This window comes from Ceratotherium simum, chromosome 27, assembly GCF_057802395.1.
Source record: "Ceratotherium simum simum isolate JZ-2026a chromosome 27, ASM5780239v1, whole genome shotgun sequence".
NCBI lineage: Eukaryota > Metazoa > Chordata > Mammalia > Perissodactyla > Rhinocerotidae > Ceratotherium > Ceratotherium simum.
The window spans coordinates 30356354-30376212 of record NC_141926.1 but is presented as its reverse complement, the minus strand read 5'-3'; the positions used below and the strand labels follow the sequence as shown (position 1 = coordinate 30376212).

The following is a 19859-nucleotide window of genomic DNA, read 5'->3' as shown; positions in this document are numbered from 1 at the left end:
TAAGTAAATCCAGAATTTCTCATGTTATGATTCATAAGACAGTGAGACAAATCCGGCTCAAAGGTTCAATTTAATAGGTGGTTTTCAAGATATTTGCAAGGCATTTTGTGGATCTAATTGTATTCAATCTTGAGGTCTCGTCATTATTATAAGCCCTAATGTCAAATATCAGAGTTAGAATTTCTCATTAGGGAATTCTGAAAAGTTCTTGGGTGATCTTCCATTAGCCTCACTTTTACTTCCATTTATAGTCTTGCATGTCTTTCAAGGTCTAAATTACTATTCGTCTAGCTCTCATTCAGCTATGAGTAATTTCTAACAGACAGATCCCCTGTTAGCTTCTGCATAGCAAAAAGCATGTGATGTACTGATTGAGTCTCAATTAGCTTACATCATATCTCTTACAGAATTTCAAAACATGATTGTTACCATATTAAAGGTTCAGAGGAAGGAGGACAAATATTTTTCTTTCTGTATTGCTTGAAAAGGAATCCAACTGCCTATATAGGATGCATAATTTTCATCAAACTAAAATGTAAAAGAAGCCTATAAATAAATGAAGGGATAAGGTGCCCTATATTACCAGCTGTCAGAGAACAGCATACAGCACAAGATTCATTTACTATAGAGTACAGGTACAGGAGGTAGTGTCATCCACAAGAAGCTAAACCCCAGGCTCTCTCCCCTGCTCATCTGTGAAACTGTGACTTGCTTCAGTTCCAAAACAACTAGAATGAATTGTGGTTTCTTATTGTAAAATCACTCAGCTGGCTTACTTTAATCTCTCTTAGAACTCTAAGAAAGAAAGAAAATTCACAAAGAAAATAATAGAGAGGCATTCAGGCCAACAACGGAACAGCAAATAAGTTGGAGCCAAAAATAAAGCCAAGCAAATTTATGCTGAAAAAGGTAGACACTCTCTAGAATCAGAGGAGATGCAAACTAATTGCAATTTACACAGTAGGTCGTACGCCCCATTAAAATTTCAAATATGATACTTCCTTAAAAAGACAGTGTAAAAGGGAGAAAGCATTATTAAGGCCAGCAACCTACAAAATTTTACAAATTCTCAAAGAAAAGAGATGCTGTGCAGGCTTCAGAATACTCACCATTGTTTCCTCATTTCTCCCAGTTTCTGGTGAAGTGAACGGAAGGTTCTGCTTCATATATGAAAAATCAGGTATTTCCCATTAATAAAATTTCTCAGTATAACAAAAATAATAAAACATAATAAAAGTTCAGGCAGACTTTAAAAATAACTCATGAATAATAGCCTTATATGTTAGTCAGCAAACGTGAGATGAAGAAAGGATTCCACCTAACACTTTTCGATTTAGCTGACATATATAGAATACCTATTATCTGACAGGCATTATTCTAGGTATTTAGGAATATGGTGTTGAACAAGAAATGTTTGCTTTCATGAAGCTTATATCTAACGAGGAGAGAGAAATCGTAAACAAATCAATAAAAAAAGAACATTTCAGAAAGCAATGAATGCTACAAATAAAGTAAAAACAGGGGAAAATGGTTGCGAGTTATTGGTTGAATTAGATCTCACTTTAGATTCAGGAGTCAGGGAAAGTGTTTCTGAGATATCAACTGAATTGACAGTGAAAGGACTAGAAGGAATCAGTGGGCAGTACTATCAGCAGAAGACATGGGAAAGGCAAAGCCCCAAGGAGAGACAAATCTTGAAGCTTTGAAGGCTGATGTAGCTGGAACATAGAACATTAGGGAGGCACTGGTAGGAACTGGTTCAGAAAATGTAAGCAGGGATCAAAACTTGAATTTTATTTTAGTGTGATATGAAGCTATTGGAGGCGTTTAATCTGAGGAGAGACCTGATTTGATTTATGTTGTTAAAAAGTTCCTCTGAGCCTTATGGGACCAAGGTTGAAGTAGAAGTTAGAAGGTTAGAGACTCGATCCAGATGAAAGATAATGATGTCTTGGGCTAAAAAATTTAAAGTGTCAGGAGAAAATTTTTTAATTATAATAAAGAATAAAGTATTTCAAGAACCCTTAAGCACTTTGGAATCATCCAGTAACACACGTACAATTGATGTGCTAATTACAGATCATTCTAAGCCTTTGATTAATATTGGCTCCCTAAGGAGTCTTATTAAGCAAATATTTGTATCATTAAGACTAATTGATTTTCTGTTAAACATACAGGTTAGTGTTTTTACAAGTGAATGCACCAAACTTAAGAGAAGAATTATGTAGAGAACATTATCTATCACAGTTACCTAGACATCTTCAGAGCCCTAGAAACTAGGAGCAGAATGTATTCACAGCATGATGCAAAATTAGAACTACTTGTCCTTGACTTCATCTTCAGTAATACTTAAGAACCGCAAGATGATGATGATGATGATTGATGATGAAGGTGCTGTTATAGTACCCTTTATATAGCAGAATAAAAGTACTGCTTTAAAGTGTTAAGCATCTTAATTTCTGAATTGTTTTCTATTACTAGTGATAGATTTAGGCCAATTCATCCATCACTTTCTTATAGTTTCTCTTGTGATGAATTGCAAGCAGCCATTGTGTTAGGAGTTCAAGATGAGGCCAAGGAGCAGAAGCATAAATTTAATGGAAACCGTGATCCTGATTCTGTGTGTGTGTGTGTACACACCTTTGAGCTGGCAGGTGAGACAAAGGGGAAGAAGCTATTATAGGTTTCATCGAGTGCTACACATTGTACTATTTCTTCATCTACTTATAGGTGATTGGAATGAGACAGTTCACACAGATTCCAAACACATCTGCCAGCCCAAGGTCAAATATATTATTTAGTGTAATTGCTGTTCAAATGTCAGACTTTTAAAATGAAACATCCAAATGAAGGTGGCCTGCCTTCTACTTTAATCCCAAGGACAAGAAAGCATCAGCATACAGAAGAGTGACTGGCACAATAACTATCTGTTGAAAGACGTAACAGAAGCAGCGCTCAGGCTAACGGTGAGGAAGTCTAGGGTGGTTGGGGGGGAGAATGCAACCCCAGGCTGGCTGAACAGTTCAGCAGCAACCGAAAAGGAAGGAAAATCATAAATAATCACTGGGTTATGTTATTTCAAGGGCAATGGATCAGACCCTAAAAATGGTGTTCATAATTTCTTCAACCTATGATTGTTGGGTAACATCTGACAATTTTTATATCTAGGATAGGCTCAAAGCAATACTTTTAACATATGTATCCATCAATAAATAGAGATTGCAGTATACTTCAACTTTTTCCCTTTACAAATGAGAAAACTGAAACCTTGAGAGGTTATTCACCTTACCTAAGCTAACACAGCTGATTAGTGATTCCTGGACCTCAGAACTTCAAGTTAATACAATACAGTTTACACTACCCTAAGTCACCAATTAGCATCATGATCAATATGATTAATAAAATAAAGTATCTGTAATATTCACTTTCTTAAGTCTATATATAGTGTGTTTCTTTGTGGCATTAAACTTATTTTGTACATTTACACAGATAAAATACTCCAATACTTTAAAAGATAATAAATATTTTTGTTTTTTTAGCAAGTAGCAAAGAGTGATTTAGAATGTTAGAATGTCTACAGATATACAGTAATAATTCTAACACTAAGTTTTTTAAAGTAGTAGGCTTTCAATTTGCACATTCTACCCTTTCTTAAACATCATTATGAATGGCAGCCTTTTCATATGAAGAAAGGTTACTTTTTGATGTTACTCCTATTAGCAAATATACTTCTCTTTGTATTTGTTTTGAATTTCAAGATAGAATGGTGAATTTCTCATGGAGATATTAGTTTAGGAGCCAGGCTCCTATTAGGTTAGGTACATAAAGGTTATCCATTTCTCTTACCATATTTTTGGGTATGAAATCAGAGATTGAACTAGAATGCTTAGTTAATTATGTGGTTCTTTAGTAATTATTAACGTTGGTAGGTTTCTCTAAAATTATAATCATGGGCAATTTTCAAAATTTTTGCTTTCTATAGAAAATACATTCTGTCTTCCTTTGTTTTATTCCCACCTTATTTCCAGCTTTGAGGTAAACATACAATGAAAATTTCATTACCTACAGAACAGTTTAAATCCCAACAAATAGAGAACACTTAGGTACAGCAATAGGTAAATTGGGATAAATAGCAGATTCTGTTACACTCTCAGCAATGTCCCACTGAAACTATGATTAATATTTGTAAAGTCATTAAAGCTGAAAAAGCATATGCGGCACCCAAGAGGCCTCCAGAAATCTTCCACAAGAAGCATTGCTCAATGACGAGGCTCAAGTAAGTGGATCACACTGCATGTGCTTGCTGGTATTGTAAAACACTCATGTGCATCATCAGGACTCACTTGAGATTGTTCTATTTACAGTCTTTGAGGTTTCTTTGTCAAGGGGACCTCTAGCCCCAGCACTTAACAAAAACAATACAGTGTTTTCAACATATCAATACAGTATATGAAAAAAATGTTAGAACTTGGTTGTATCTGTTGAGATTGTGTCAGCTGCACTATAGTGACTTAACCAAATAGGATTTATTTTTTTCTCATGATAAAAAGTCTTAGAAGAAGCAGTTCAGACCTGGTAGGGAAGCTTTACAATGTCATCACATGTCTTCTCTGTACTTTCAACCTCACTCTCCATAGAGTCTGGCATTATCCTCATGCTCTTAAGATGGTTGCTATATCTCCAAGCATTACATTCATACAAGATAAAGGGGAAAGACCAAGGGCAAAAGGCAGAAAGCAGATTCCAGCCCATTCTTTCTGCTTGCAAAAAGCTTTTCATCTAGGCCCACCAGAGATATCTAATATCTTGTTGGCCAGAACTGGATAATGTGACTGTGTTTAGTTCCACAACTGCTTAGGAAAGTGATCATTTTAGCTGAGTACAATGTCATCCTGAAAAAAACAAAAAAAATTTCCTTAGTTAAGGAAAAACAGGCAAATGATATTGATAGACAACTAGAATTTGCCTCCCTTTCCTTATTAAGGGAATGTTCATTTTGCTTAAAAGTTAGCTAACTTCTCCTTTGTTATAGAAATCTTTGATATTCCCACACATATAGTGCTTAGTAGACTTTTCTTTTTCAGATCCAAAGGCAAATATTTTACCCAGGATTCCCTATTATATTCCTTTCTCCCTTTTTATATTTCTGCGGGCAAGGGCAGCTCCATACCTAAAATAAAACTGCTCAACACTAATCTTGATTTCAAGATATGGGGTAAGAATACTTTTCTGAAAGGTGGAATGAAGAAAGGGCCCTTTACATTTTCTCTGTTTGGGCTGGTTTAGTAAGCCTGAAAAAGAGAAAAGGATTCAAACTCTGGCCGATCACATGGTTGGGCCAATTCTGTATTATAGATCAGCTTCTCATCAGGAAGCAAAGTGGTTCCTCTGTGAATGTCAGAATGTACAAGTCCTCATCCCACTTATACATGTGTAACTTCATACTGAACTATGCTGGTCATGGGTAGGGATTAACTACAGCAACTTTTCAACCAATTCAGAGTCAGCAGGGATAGCCACAGATTTATGAGCATCATGATTTGCCCTGGCATGAAATTGGAAGTTGATCTTACTATATGTAACATATCTCTAGGCCACCTTCAGACTAAATATAAAATCATAACTTGAAATAGAGATTCTTCTCTCTATAATATAATCTCTGTAACACAGATCCCTCTCTCTCTAAATTTCTTTGTGAAAGGTGGAGATTTTCAGGATTTAACATTACTATGCCAACCTATCCTCATCAATATGTTGAAAATATTTCATAGAGAGGGACCTTGTAATAAACAGAAAAGTCTCTCATAGATAACATATTAACGAAAATGGTTGAGAATTGTCTTTGAAGTCATCCAGAAGTGAGTTAATTTAAGACTTAGCTACTTCAGTCTGTGCAAACTCTTGATACCTCAGTTTCTTCATTTTTAGAGTGTAGTAATATTTGCCTCATATGATTGTTATGAAGCTTGAACAAGATGATAAACATAAATGCTTGAAGCAACACTGGCACAGATTATATGCTCAATAAATGGTTGCCACTATTAATGAACAAAACTAGAAGAGAATGAAGAATGGCTAGGTCTTTTAGAATTTATTTACATTTGGAGGAAATTAGAGTTTTGGAAATGCCCTTTTGTGTTTTTGTAAAAGACACTGATATTAAATATCATTTTCCACTTCATTCTCTTAAAATGCATTTTAATGTTTTTTTAAATATTCTGAATAAAGTCAGATGAGCACTTAAAAAGCATGTATTATCAGGAGATCTTTTTATCAAAGCAAAAGTTACCTCTTTAAAGGGTAAAAACACTCAGGAAAAAGCTAAAGGTACTCTCGGGAAATAAAGGAAGAAGATGGTTACCAAAGAGAGCTAACAAAGGAAGCATATAAATACCAAAAAGCAGTAAATAATAGGAAAGGCATCTTCCTTATGATAGAAACTATGCTTAGGACAAAATGATGTGAGCCTGAGAAATCTAAGTGTAAAGCATGCTGGGAGTGCCTTACCATTGTGCACATCAAGAGGAAAAGGGTAACATGAACAGTCAAAAGCTTTACCAGAGCACTTGGATGTTTTTATGTTTCATTTTATGCTATAAACCAAACGACCATAATATGCTTTCAACATTTACTTGTATTTGCTACTATAGGACTAGAATAATATGAAATACCTAACACAAAACAACATAATAGGTGCTCATAATTCATAGTAAGAAACATGCTTGCACAAACGAAACTCATTCCTTGTTACATCTCAGATGAAAATCTCTTTCAATTCTAGAGCATCCTGTCTAGCTAAATGGGTTCATTCAATATTTAAACGGCATCAACTTTCATCTCAAATAAACTGCAAATGCTAAGGCCTATTGCCTGAACCTAGACAGTTTCATGTTTTTGAGGAATATATCTTGGGCAAATGTACGTGTAATTACTCATTGTAGCCTCCTCTGTTGTCTTTCGCCAGATAACCATAATTTGAATCTAAAGGAAAGCTATGTAACTTATTCTTTAAGTTGGAATTGATGATTATCATAATATGCTCTATTTCTAATATGATTAGGCATATAAATACATATTTATTATTCCTTTTATGGGCAAAGATGAATAAGAATTTGTCCCCACCATCTAGAAGCTTACACTCTAGCGAGTAAGTCAGTCTAAATAATAAGTTAGTATTGACACAAGCACTATAATGAAAGGGTAAACAGGTACTATAAGAATGCAGGAAGGAACAAATTTATTGGATATTCACTGGATGAAAAGGTAAAACAGAGTGAAGCTTTCCACGTTACCATACAGTTTAGTAGCTGGGAGAATGAGAGATCAGGTAAGAACCAAATCAGTCTAGAGGACAGCTAGACTGTCCCCAATTTTGGAGTGGGGAAGAAGGAAGGAAATCTCCAGAGCTACGGCCATGCAAAATCCCAAGTAGGGAGACTGTTAGGTAGACAGAGCAGATGTCTGTAAGTAGAGGAAAGAGTGTGGTCATATGGAATTAGTTTCTAGGGGAGATGGGCTGTTAGACTATCCCATTTGGAGGGCTCAGGTTATCTTATACCTACAGACAAGAAACTCCTTGCATCCCAGACGACAACATTGGTTGCTCAGAACATTGAGAAAATAAACTATAAATGTTGTTTTGTAAAATCATCCCCTAAAATATTTGTGGTGACATGATTTTTTAAAAGCACATTTTAAACCTTTGTGTATTTTAAAAAATTTATATATAATTTATGCACAATTTGATGTTTTTAACCTATTCAAATTGTATTTTTAATAATTTTATTTTCTAATTATATATTGCTAAATTATACAAATAGAATTGATTTTGTTTACTGATCTTGTATTTTGCAACCTTGGTAAATTCACTAGTTAATTCAGTTGTACTTTTTTGTAGATCCCACTGGGAAATTTTTATTCACAATCATGTCATATACGAATAAAGACAGTTTTACTTTAGTTATTAAATGTTCAGTTCAATTAGTTTTGCTAATTGCATACATATAGCCATAAAACAAGATAAGATATAGTTTTCATCACTGCAGAGAATTCCATTTTGCAACCTTCTAATCAACTCCATCTCCCCTGAGGCATTAATTGTTCGGATTTCTATTAGTGCATATTTTTTTGGCTTGTTCTTGTAATTCATATAAGCAGAATCATACAGCATGTCCTCTTTCGATTTTGTTGTCTTTTGCTTAACATTATGTTTTTGAGATTCATGTATGTTGTTGCATATTTCAGAAATTAATTTCTTTTGAATTATTGAGCACTATTCCATTATATAAGGACACTACAATTTATTCATTGATTCTCTTATTTATTTATTTTTTGTGTGTGGGGAAGATCAGCCCTGAGCTAACATCCATGCCAATCCTCCTCTTTTTGCTGAGGAAGACCGGCTCTGAGCTAACATCTATGGCCAATCCTCTTCCTTTTTTTGTTCTCCCAAAGCCCCAGTAGATAGTTGTAGGTCATAGTTGCACATCCTTCTAGTTGTTGTATGTGGGACGCGGCCTCAGCATGGCCGGAGAAGCGGTGTGCTCCCGGGATCTGAACCCGGGCCGCCAGTAGCGGAGTGCGCACACTTAACCACTAAGCCACGGGGCCGGCCTCATTGATTCTCTTATTGATGAATATTTGGGTTGTTTTCAGTTAGGGGCTATCATGAATAAAGTTACTATAAACATTGCTGTTGAATCTTTATCTGGGTATATACTTTTAATTCTCCTAAGTAAATATCTAGGAATGGAATTGCTTGGTCACAGGGCAGATACATATTTGATTTATAAGATATTTCAACCAGTCCTCCAAAGTGGCTACACCATTTTACATTTCCCATTAGTGATGTATGACATTCCAGTTGCTCTATACCCTCACCAACATTTTATTGTCAGTAGATGAAAAATGATATGTCATTGTGGCTTTAATCTGCATTTTCTCATGATTAATGATATTAAACAGTTTTTCATGTGTTTTTGGCCATTCTTGTATCTTATTTTGTGAAATATCTGTTCAAAGTTTTTTATCCATTTTTTTTTTCTAATTGGGCTGTTAATACTTTTTTTAAAATGATTTATAGGAGTTCTTTATGATTTTTGAATCTGAGGCCCTTTTCAGATAGAGGTATTGCTAGTATTTTTCCCCAATATGTGGCTTACGTATTCATTTTCTTAATGTTGTCTTTAGATGAACATAAATCTAAAATTTCTATAAACTCTTATTATTTTCTTTTATAGTTAATAATTTTTTAATCCTACCGAGAAATCTTTGCCTATCCCAAGGTTATGTATTTATACTATGTTTTCTTCTAGAAGCTTTACAGTATTAGCCTTTAAGTTTAGATCCATGGTAAATTGAAAGTTATTTTTGTGCAAAGAGTGAAGTAGGGTCAAGGCTCATATTTCTATATGGATGTGTACTTTATCTAGCACATTTGTTAGAAAGACTTTCCTTTCCCTCACTATATTGACTTGGCGCCTTGGTCAAAATAATTGACCAGATATGTGTAGGTCTATTTCTGAACCCTCCATCTGTTGCATTGAGCTGTTTCTTGTTCCTGCTGCTGTAGCTTTAATGGAATTCTTGAAATCAGGTAGTGTAGGTCTTACAAATGTTTCTTCATTTCCAAAATTCTTTTTCCATGTAAATTTTAGAATAAGGTTATCGATTTCTTCAAAAACTCCTACTGGAATTTTGATTGGTATTCTGTTGAATTTACAGACAAATTTATGGAGAATGTATATTCAACAATATTGACTCTTTTAACCTATGACCCTTTAGATAAGTATCTATTTCAGTTTTCTTTAATTTTTCTCTGCCACTTTTGATAAATTTATTCTTAAAGATTTCAGATTTTCAATATTATTGTAAATTAAAAATAGAATATAACAATGAAGCCATATGATTTCTAATATCATAATCATTTTTAGATATATTCTGTATAATTTAATTTCTTGCAATTTATTGAGACATTTTATGACTAAGAATGGTCATCTTGGTGAATGTTTCCTCTGATCTTAAAAAAAATGTTCATTCTGTGGTTATACAGTGGGTTGCTATGTAAATGTCAATAGTCAAGCTGTTTGTTTTGTTTTTTGTTTTTGTTTTTTTGTTTTGGTCTACTTATTCTGTCCATTACAAGAAAGGTGTGTTAAAATCCCCACTATGATTGTGGATGTGTCTATTTCTTCCTTTATTTATGTCAACTTTTGCTTCATGTATTTGAATTCTGTTATCAGGTACAAAGATACTTAGAATCCTTATATCTTCTTGATCACTTGATCCTTTCATCATTATGAATTACCCTCTTATCCTGGTAATAGATACTCTGCTTGAAGTATATCTTACTTGAAATTCACATAGCCACAACAGTTTTCTTAAATTTAGGGGTTTTTTTGGTGAGGGAGATTGGCCCTGAGCTAACATCTGTGCCAAACTTCCTCTATTTTGTATGTGGGACGCTGCCACAGCATGGCTTGATGAGCTGGTATGTATGTCTGCGCCAGGGATCAAAACCCATGAACCTTGTGTAGCCAAAGCAGAGCACACAAACTTAACCACTAAGCCACTGGGCCAGCCTCTTGTTATATTTAGCTTTACATGATATAGCTTTTTAACTCTTTTACTTTAAACCTCTTTATATATTTATAGTTAATTTTTGTTACTTATAAATAGCATATAGTTTTTTTATCCAATCTGACACTTGTCTCCTAGTTGGCATGTTTATTCTATTTCCATTTAGTATAATTACTGATATGATTATATTTAGGTCTATCATTTTATTTTATTGCTTCTTTTTTTTTTAATTCTCCTCTTTTTTTTGCTGAGGAAGACTGGCCCTGAGCTAACATCTATTGCCAATCCTCCTCCTTTTTTTTTTTTTTTTCCTTTTTCTCCCCAAAGCCCGAGTAGATAGTTGTATTTCATAGCTGCACATCCCTCTAGTGCTGTATGTGGGACGCCGCCTCAGCATGGCCAGACAAGTGGTGCGTTGGTGCACGCCCGGGATCCAAACCCGGGCTGCCAGTAGCAGAGTGCGCGCACTTAACCGCTAAGCCATGGGGCCAGCCCCTATTGTTTCTATTTATTGTATATGTTCTTTGCTTCCCCATTTCTCCTTTCCTGTTATCTTTTAGATGACTCAAGTATTTTGTTATAGTTTTCTATTTTATCTCCTTTATTTACATTTTAGCTATAATCTGTTGTGTTCTTTTTTTATGTGCTGTTCTTGAGAATACTATATATATATTTTTAATTTATCAAAATATATCTTTAAAAATTATTAGAATAAATTATAAACAACAGTACACTTCCACCTATCCTATTCCATCCCTTTGCATTCATGAGGTCTTATATTTTATTTCTCCATATGCTACAAACCACACAGCACATTTTATCCCAGGCAAGGACACATCTTTCTCCTGTCAGGCTGCTGCTAATGTCAGGAGCAAATCAATCTAATCTAGAGGTCTACTCCATCTGTGCTTTGTTGCAGCTTTAGTCAGATTCCATTCACCAAAATATTAATTCAAAAAACTGAAGTGAATCTCTGAGTAATGTTTTCTGCACACAAAATCCTTAAAGTCACCAAAAAAATTACAGCTCCCAAATGCACCTAAATATTACCTAATGATTGCAGAAAGAATCCTACAGTAGACACTTTTTTACGTTGATGTGTCAGCCATCCATTTTAGGGATTTTTACTTAACTTTTTATGTATCCAATCATTCTAGATTGCTATGTAGGTATTCTGGGGGAAGTAACATAATCCCAATGACAGTCTTAGGCAATTTTATTATATATGATTTTTAGGAAGAAGTGAATATATTTATCGTATTAGCAGAATTTAACAGTTGACAGGATGGGCTCCACAGTCAGTCCATCAAGTTCCTATCCTAATACTCACAATTTGACCTCAGACAACTTCCTTAGCATCCTCCAGTCCCAATTTCCCCAGCTAAACATGAGGAATATTAGTACCTATTCCACAGCATTGATTTGATAAAGTCGTATAACAATAGCAAACATTATTGAACTCTTCGCCCTTATCAGGAACTGTAACTTACATATAATTTACTTGTGCTAACTAATTTAACCTTCACTATTATCTATTAATAATGAATATAATGCATTAGTACATTGCCACATTTTCAAACCTCAAAGATTGTTATAGGTTATAATTTCAATACTCCAAGGTGTGACGGTTTACTTAAATAAGTTAGAAACCATGTCACATTCTTAGCCAGGGAGTAGTTAAATATCATAACATCACCAGCAAACACACACACCCTTGTATATACACACATAGAGAAATCAGTATAGCTCTTTCAAATGTCTAACAAAATATCTCATTTGGTCCTAACAGCCCTGTGAAATATGAAAGTTGGATTTATAAAACTTATTTTTAAAATGAATAAATAGAAGTACATCATAGTTCAGTAATTTACTAAAAATCTCATGTGAAGTCTATGGCAGATATCAGACATGTAAATAGACATATCTGTCGAGGGTTCTCCTTTCTCCTAATTATACCCAGCAGTTTTTCCTATATGAAGGAAATGATTTTCCTTCCTAATTTTTCATTACATTTCTCAAAGCCTCTAAAAATATCACTTGCCTAGAATGCGTGACAGTGATTGGTGCCACTGAAAATTCATCACCTTCGGATGATTTTTTTTCACTTGATATTAGAATGGAAATTAGGATTTAATATAGTACTGGTTTTATATATAACTTCCCACAAACAAAACAGCAATAAATTATTATACAGGCATAATAAGCAACTGAGGGCTCTAAGTAATCATAAATAGTAATGATTATCATCACTATTAGCATTTTAATAATAATTTATAAAAACATAATGAAGTTCTAATCAATCAAAAGTACACTATAAAAGAGATTTATTTTGGTAAGGACATACTCCAGTAAAAGTAGAAGTTATTGTTTCAGACCTCATGAAAACATGCCACAAATGGTCTTTATTTAGGAAAAGCTTATGTGAATGTATCCAGAGTTTTGGAACATTCTTCTTACTAAGAACAGAAAAAGAAACAGCTGGAATTCAAAACATTTAAAAGTATATCTTAACATATATGAACTGCTCAGTTTTTGTCAAGCATTTTAATGGTTGTCTATTTAAAAATTAGTTACCTTGTAAAGCGAAGCTACTGAATTTTTGATAATCATATGCCTTGAATTGAGAGTATGCTCTTCATTATGATTTAAAATGCTTTGTCTATGTTGAGTTTTAAAACAAGTAGAGAAACAGATGTCAGACATCTAATGTTGCTATTCTCAATCAGAGATCATTTTTAGTTTAACTGTTCCTTCTTTTTGACTGTAATAAAATTGCTTCCACATGCATTTCTGGTCACAAGAACTGCAACCCCTAAAAAATGTGAAGCAAGCTGAGATTTGCAAACGCCCCAGACGTTGTTATGCAAAGAAAGTCTCCGTCTCGCCTAAAAGAAGGAATTTAGGTGTTAATTAGGAGTGTGTTTAAAGAGTTCTCTAAGTCCCAAGAAAATACAGTTTCTTAGAAAAACTCTTCCTGAAACCACCAAATAAAAACAATGTGGTACTCTTGTAGAACAGATGGAAAAAGGTGGTAGTAACTCAAAGACTATTCTCTTTGCCTTTTATTGCCATGGGTGAGAAATATATTTTATGAATGAAATGGAAGATATAGGCTTCTTCATTCTCTGCTAACATCCAATGACATCTGCCTTAATTTTAACTTAGGTGAAGAACATGGTTCCAGTAAATATGAGAAATGTTAGGTAACGGAGCAGGTGTGGCTAAATGTGCAATGTAGTTCATTAAATTCTGCATGCAGACTCAAGGAAACTTTCTTTGTACAGATTTACCACAATTATTCTCCAAGGCACAGACGGGAGAAGTGGAATATTAATATGTAAATATTATTTCTTTAATGCTTTCAAGTTTCTCAATCCTTTAAAAGTATAGTTACTAACTCATGCTTAGCAACTAAAATACTGTTTTTGTAACTATACAAAATCATACCATACCAAAATATGACAAAAGGCTATTCCCCTCTCATCCTCTTCAAAGGAATTTAGTTACTGAGATGACGAGAAAGATCATATCAGGACAGTCCTGCCTATAACATCTGCATAAAACAAGGAAAGCAGCAATATTTCATAATACACTTCCAGGGCATTTTCCATTTTAACCTTGCTTGTATTTATGTACATTTATATAAACCCATGTGCAATATGCAAGGTGCAACAAATAACCACAATGCTGACAGTGACTGTTAAGTTAGAGTTGTATTTCAAGAGAGGAAACAGCATGCTTTTGAATTAAAATACTGTTTAATATTTACCAAGTTGTTCTACACCTTTCTTCTGAAACCTCTTGTCAAAAGCCACGTGTGCCTTGCTATTTTCAGAGTAAATTTGTAACAATGGGGCAATCTAATTGTTAGTTATTTGGTTATAGCCATCTGTGGCAGGCCAATTAGAGAGCAGCCTGGAATCGGGTTGAAGCACTTGAGAGGACAGTTTATTTATAACTTGATGTTTATGGGGAACTCAGTAGTAAAACTCAGTCTCATAAAGGACCAAAGTTGCTGTTTCTGCAATTCACAGTAAAAAGGCTGCTTCATCAATCATTCATGAACACAAGAGAAAGACTCAAGTTATCAAGACCAAAATTTTTTTTTTTAGTCATTTTAGTAAGGTAATAGTCACGAATAGGATATTAAAGAAATCAGTTCAACTCTTTTCATCCAAATTTTCATAGGGGATTAGACATCAAATTGGAGTATTTTTATAGCAGCTCTACATAATTATTCCAGGTATAAGAGAAAATGTTTTCAAATCATTTTATCAAAAATTGGATCTAACCTGTAGCTACGATTCTACCCCTCAATAAAGCAAAGAACACATCAGATTGAGAGCAAGCACAGACAGGAAGCCCAATAATGGAGAAACACCAGCAGGAACAAGGAGATGTGTGCCTGACGTGCCTCCCTCCAACTAGGAACAGCCACTTGATCAACGCGAGGATGTAGTTTTCTCTCAAGATAGAAACTCAGTCATGTCTTTAATTCTGCAGACACTGGCCAGGCTACAAACATAATGTAAGAGATTAGTATACATTTGTAAGACTATTCTTTCTAACTTCAGTAGCAAAATTAGCCTAGGTAATAAAGCACTTCCACTTACTAGGTTGGCAAATACAGTATATCCCTGTAAGTTCAGTATAACCTTTGTCAATGAGATGTTACAAATTTTAAAAAGATATTCTTTTAAACTTTGTGTCTGATTATTAACGTGGTATTTTTGATGAAATATAGATATGACATGATAAAATTATTAATGAAACTTACTGAACACCAGCTATGTCCCAAGCACTTTGATTATATTTTACTACTCAAACCTCACAACAAAACTGTGAGATTGCTAGCAGTATCCTCCTTTTAAAACTGATGAAACTAAGAGCCTTATAGGTTAAGTAATTTACTCAAAATCACATAGCTAATAGTAGGTAGATGTGGAATTTAAACCCAAGTCAGGGGCTGGCCCAGTGGCACAAGCAGTTAAGTGTGCGCACTCTGCTGCGGCAGCCCGCGGTTCAACGGTTCAGATCCCGGGCGCACACTGACGCACCACTTGGCAAGCCATGCTGTGGTGGTGTCCCATATAAAGTGGAGGAAGATGGGTGCCGATGTTAGCCCAGGGCCAGTCTTCCTCAGCCAAAAAAAAAAAAAAAGAGGAGGATTGGCAGATGTTAGCTCAGGGCTGATCTTCCTCACACCAAATAAATAAATAAATAAACCCAAGTCTGCACTTCCTACAATGTGAGTATAAAAAAATAATACAGATCTGGAGGTGGGGAGTCAAGATGGCGGCGTGGGCAGACTCTGAACTCACCTCCTCCCGTGGACACAGCCAATTGACAACTACTCGTGGAAAAATTACCCCTGAGACAGAACTGAAAACTGGATAAGAGGAACTCCTGCAACAACGGACAATCCTAACTGAGGTGGAAGAGGCAGAGACTCCCTTCTGGAGAGAAAAACGCCGCCTTCACAAGCCGCCAGCTTCACGGCCGCCGGGAGCAGCGCACAGGTACGCAGCCTCCCTGGAGGCGCGGGGCCCTGAGCCGGGGAGCGCCCCCGCTGTGGGCATATTGTGGACCCAGCACAATCGACACCAGCGGCATAATATCTGACTTTGCTGCTACTAAAGCATTGGGGAGCACCCCCGGAAAACCCGGTTCACAAAGAAACTAAAACTGGCTCTTAAAGGGCCCGCGCACAAACTCACCCGTTCCAGAAAGCATCCTAAAATCACCAGAAAGAAAGGTGCACAGTGCTTTGGTGACAAGAGACTCACCTGATAGGCCCTGAGTGCATCTCGGTGAGGGGTGAGACCTCTTCAGGGACTGGGACATTGGCGGCGGCCATTGTTGTGGCCTGGTGTGAGCGTGCTGACACAGATGCCATTGGAGTTCTCCCTGAGGCCTGTTAGCCCAGGGTCTGCTCCACCCGCTAGAGCACAGATTTAATCCAGCTCAGCCAGGGCAGGCAGCCCACCCTAGAGACTGGCCCCACCCAACAACAAGCCCTCAGGCAACGTGTGGGCCTGCATAGATTGCTGACTGGATTCTCTGCAGCCTGGCAACTGAGCCGACTTGAGCGGGGCAGGGTGTGCAAAAGGAGTGGGTGGAGAGTGTGGGGTGGTGGCGGAGTGTGTGGGGCTCCCGCCATGGAGAGACTGGGTCCGCTTGGGGGTCGGGGCGCTCACACGGGGCAGGACTGTGTTGACTGTGTGTGTGGACCTGTGGGCAACAGGGCTTGTCAGCTGCAGAAGACTTGTGCTTCTCAAAGACCCACATAGGAGGTTTGCCCCACCTTCCAAAGCCTGAAACAATTGGGTGTTCCTGTGCCTGAGGCCAGCCCCACCCAGCTGCAATCCTCAGAGAGCTGACAAGAGACCTAATAGGCTAGAGGCTTACAGCAATTGTAAGGCCCTGAGCCTAACAACCTGCCACACTGGGGGCCTACTCACTTAAAAGAAATACTGCAACACAGATGTGGTATTAGAACTTGCAGCCAACTGTGCTGGGGCTCCTCACACCTGATAAAGAGACTGAAGGGCCCACAACAACTACAAGCAGCTGAGCATTACAACAGCTGGCCAGGAGCATAACTCAGCCTCCCTGGGCGCCTATAGGGAGAGCTAACAGGCCACAATAGAAGGACACACGTAGCCCACATAGGGGCCACCCCTGGAACATTGAGAACTGAGGGAAGCACACTGGAAGCCTCCTAAGCCATCACTTACATAAGGTCACCTATCCAAGAGCAGGAGACGTAGCTGACCTACCTAATACATAGACACAAGCACAGGGAAAGAGGCAAAATGAGGAGGCAAAAGAATACATTCCAAGTAAGGGAACAGGACAAAACCCCAGAAAAGGAACTAAGTGAAACAGAAATGAGCAACCTACCTGACAGAGAGTTCAAACTAAGAGTGTTAAGGATGCTCACTGATCTGGGGAGAAGAATAGATGAACTCAGTGAGAATGTCAACAAAGAAATGGAAGATATAAAAAAGAACCAATCAGAAATGAAGAATACAATACTGGAAATGAAAAATTCATTAGAGGGACTCAAAAGCAGAGTAGAGGATACAGAAGAACGGATCGGTGAGCTGGAAGAAAGACTAGAAGAAATTACCCAAGGTGAACAGGTAAAAGAGAAAAGAATTAAAAAGAGTGAGGGCAGTCTAAGGGACCTCTGGGACAACATCAAGCGCACTAACATCCGTGTTATAGGTGTCCCGGAAGGAGAAGAGTGAGACAAGGGGGCAGAGAATCTATTTCAAGAAATAATAGATGAAAACTTCCCTAACACAAGGAAGGAAACAGACATCCAGGTACAGGAAGCACAGAGAGCCCCAAACAAGATAAACCCAAAGAGGCCCACACCAAGACACATCATAATCAAAATGTCCAGAATTAAAGATAAAGAGAGAATCCTAAAAGCCGCAAGAGAATGTCAAGTTACATACAAAGGAAACCCCATAAGGCTATCAGCTGACTTCTCAGCAGAAACCTTACAGGCTAGAAGAGAATGGCACGATATATTTAAAGTACTAAAAGAAAAAAACTTACAGCGAAGAATACTCTACCCAGCAAGGTTATCATTCAAAATGGAAGGAGAGATCAAAATTTTCCCAGATAAGCAAAAATTAAAGGAGTTTGTCACCAAGAAACCAGTGCTACAAGAAATGTTAAAGGGACTGATTTAAGGGGAAAAGAGAAGACCACAAATAGGAAAAATTATCTATTTCCATGATAAGAGGGAAATGGATACAAATGCGCAAAAAAGAGGTTAGATATGATATCAAAAACATAAAAGGAGGAAGGAGGGGAGTTAAAGAGTACAGCTTTCAGACAGAGGTCAAACTAAAGTGACCATCAATTCTGTATAGAAGAAGTAAGGAACAGAGAAGGACTACTACAACACTGAGGAAAAAAAAAAAAATTTAAAAAATGGCAGTAAGTACATACTTATCAATAGCTACTTTAAATGTCAATGGACTAAATGCTCCAATTAAAAGGCATAGGGTGGCTGACTGGATAAAAATACAAGACCCATATATATGCTGCATACAAGAGACACACTTCAGACCTAAAGACACTCACAAACTGAAAGTGAAGGGATGGAAAAAGATACTCCACGCAAATGGCAATGAAAAGAAAGCTGGGGTAGCACTACTCATATCAGACAAAATAGACTTTAAAACAAAAACTGTAAAAAGAGACAAAGAAGGGCATTACATAATGATCAAGGGAACAATCCAACAAGAGGATATAACACTTGTAAATATCTACGCACCCAATGTAGGTGCACCTAAATATATAAAGCAATTATTAACAGACATAAAAAGAGAAATAGACAGTAACACAATAATAGTAGGGGACTTTAACACTCCACTTACACCAACGGATAGATCATCCAAACAAGATCAATAAGGAAACATTGGCCTTAAATGACACACTAGAACAGATGGACCTAGTAGATATATACAGAGCATTCCATCCAAAAACCGAAGAATACACGTTCTTTTCAAATGCACATGGAACATCCTCCAGGATTGATCACATATTAGGCCACAAAACAAGTCTCCATAAATTTAAGAAGATTGAAATAATACCAAGCATCTTTTCTGACCACAACGGTATGAAACTAGAAATCAACTATAGGAAGAAAATCAGAAAAGCCACAAATACATGGAGATTAAACAAAATGCTACTGAACAACGACTGGGTTAACGAAGAAATCAAAGAAGAAATCAAAAAATACCTGGAGACAAATGAAAATGAAAATACGACATGCCAGAATTTATGGGATACAGCAAAAGCGGTTCTAAGAGGGAAGTTTATAGCAATACAGGCCTATCTCAACAAACAAGAAAAATCTCAAATAAACAATCTAACAATGCACCTAAAGGAACTGGAAAAAGAAGAACAAACAAAGCCCAAAATCAGTAGAAGAAGGGAAATAATAAAAATCAGAGCAGAAATTAATGAAATAGAGACCAAAAAAACAATAGAAAAAATTAATAAAACCAAGAGCTGGTTCTTTGAAAAGATCAACAAAATTGACAAACATTTAGCTAGACTCACCAAGAAAAAAAGAGAGAAGGCACAAATAAGTAAAATCAGAAATGACAGAGGAGAGGTTACAACAGACACCTCAGAAATACAAAAGATTATAAGAGAATACTATGAAAAGCTATATGCCAACCAATTCGACAATCTGGAAGAAATGGATAAATTCTTAGAATCATACAACCTTCCAAAACTGGATCAAGAAGAAG

At 36.4% G+C, this 19859-nt stretch overlaps 1 long non-coding RNA gene across 1 annotated transcript in view; it reads right to left on the bottom strand.

The window, feature by feature from the left end:
* The window catches only part of LOC147913467 (uncharacterized), a 268097-nt gene extending 251116 nt beyond the window's left edge, over positions 1-16981 (bottom strand). Inside the window, exon 1 of the long non-coding RNA XR_015548735.1 lies at positions 16365-16981. This is a non-coding gene — a long non-coding RNA (uncharacterized LOC147913467). The remainder of the gene's footprint in view (positions 1-16364) is intronic.
* Positions 16982-19859: the final 2878 nt, after the last annotated feature.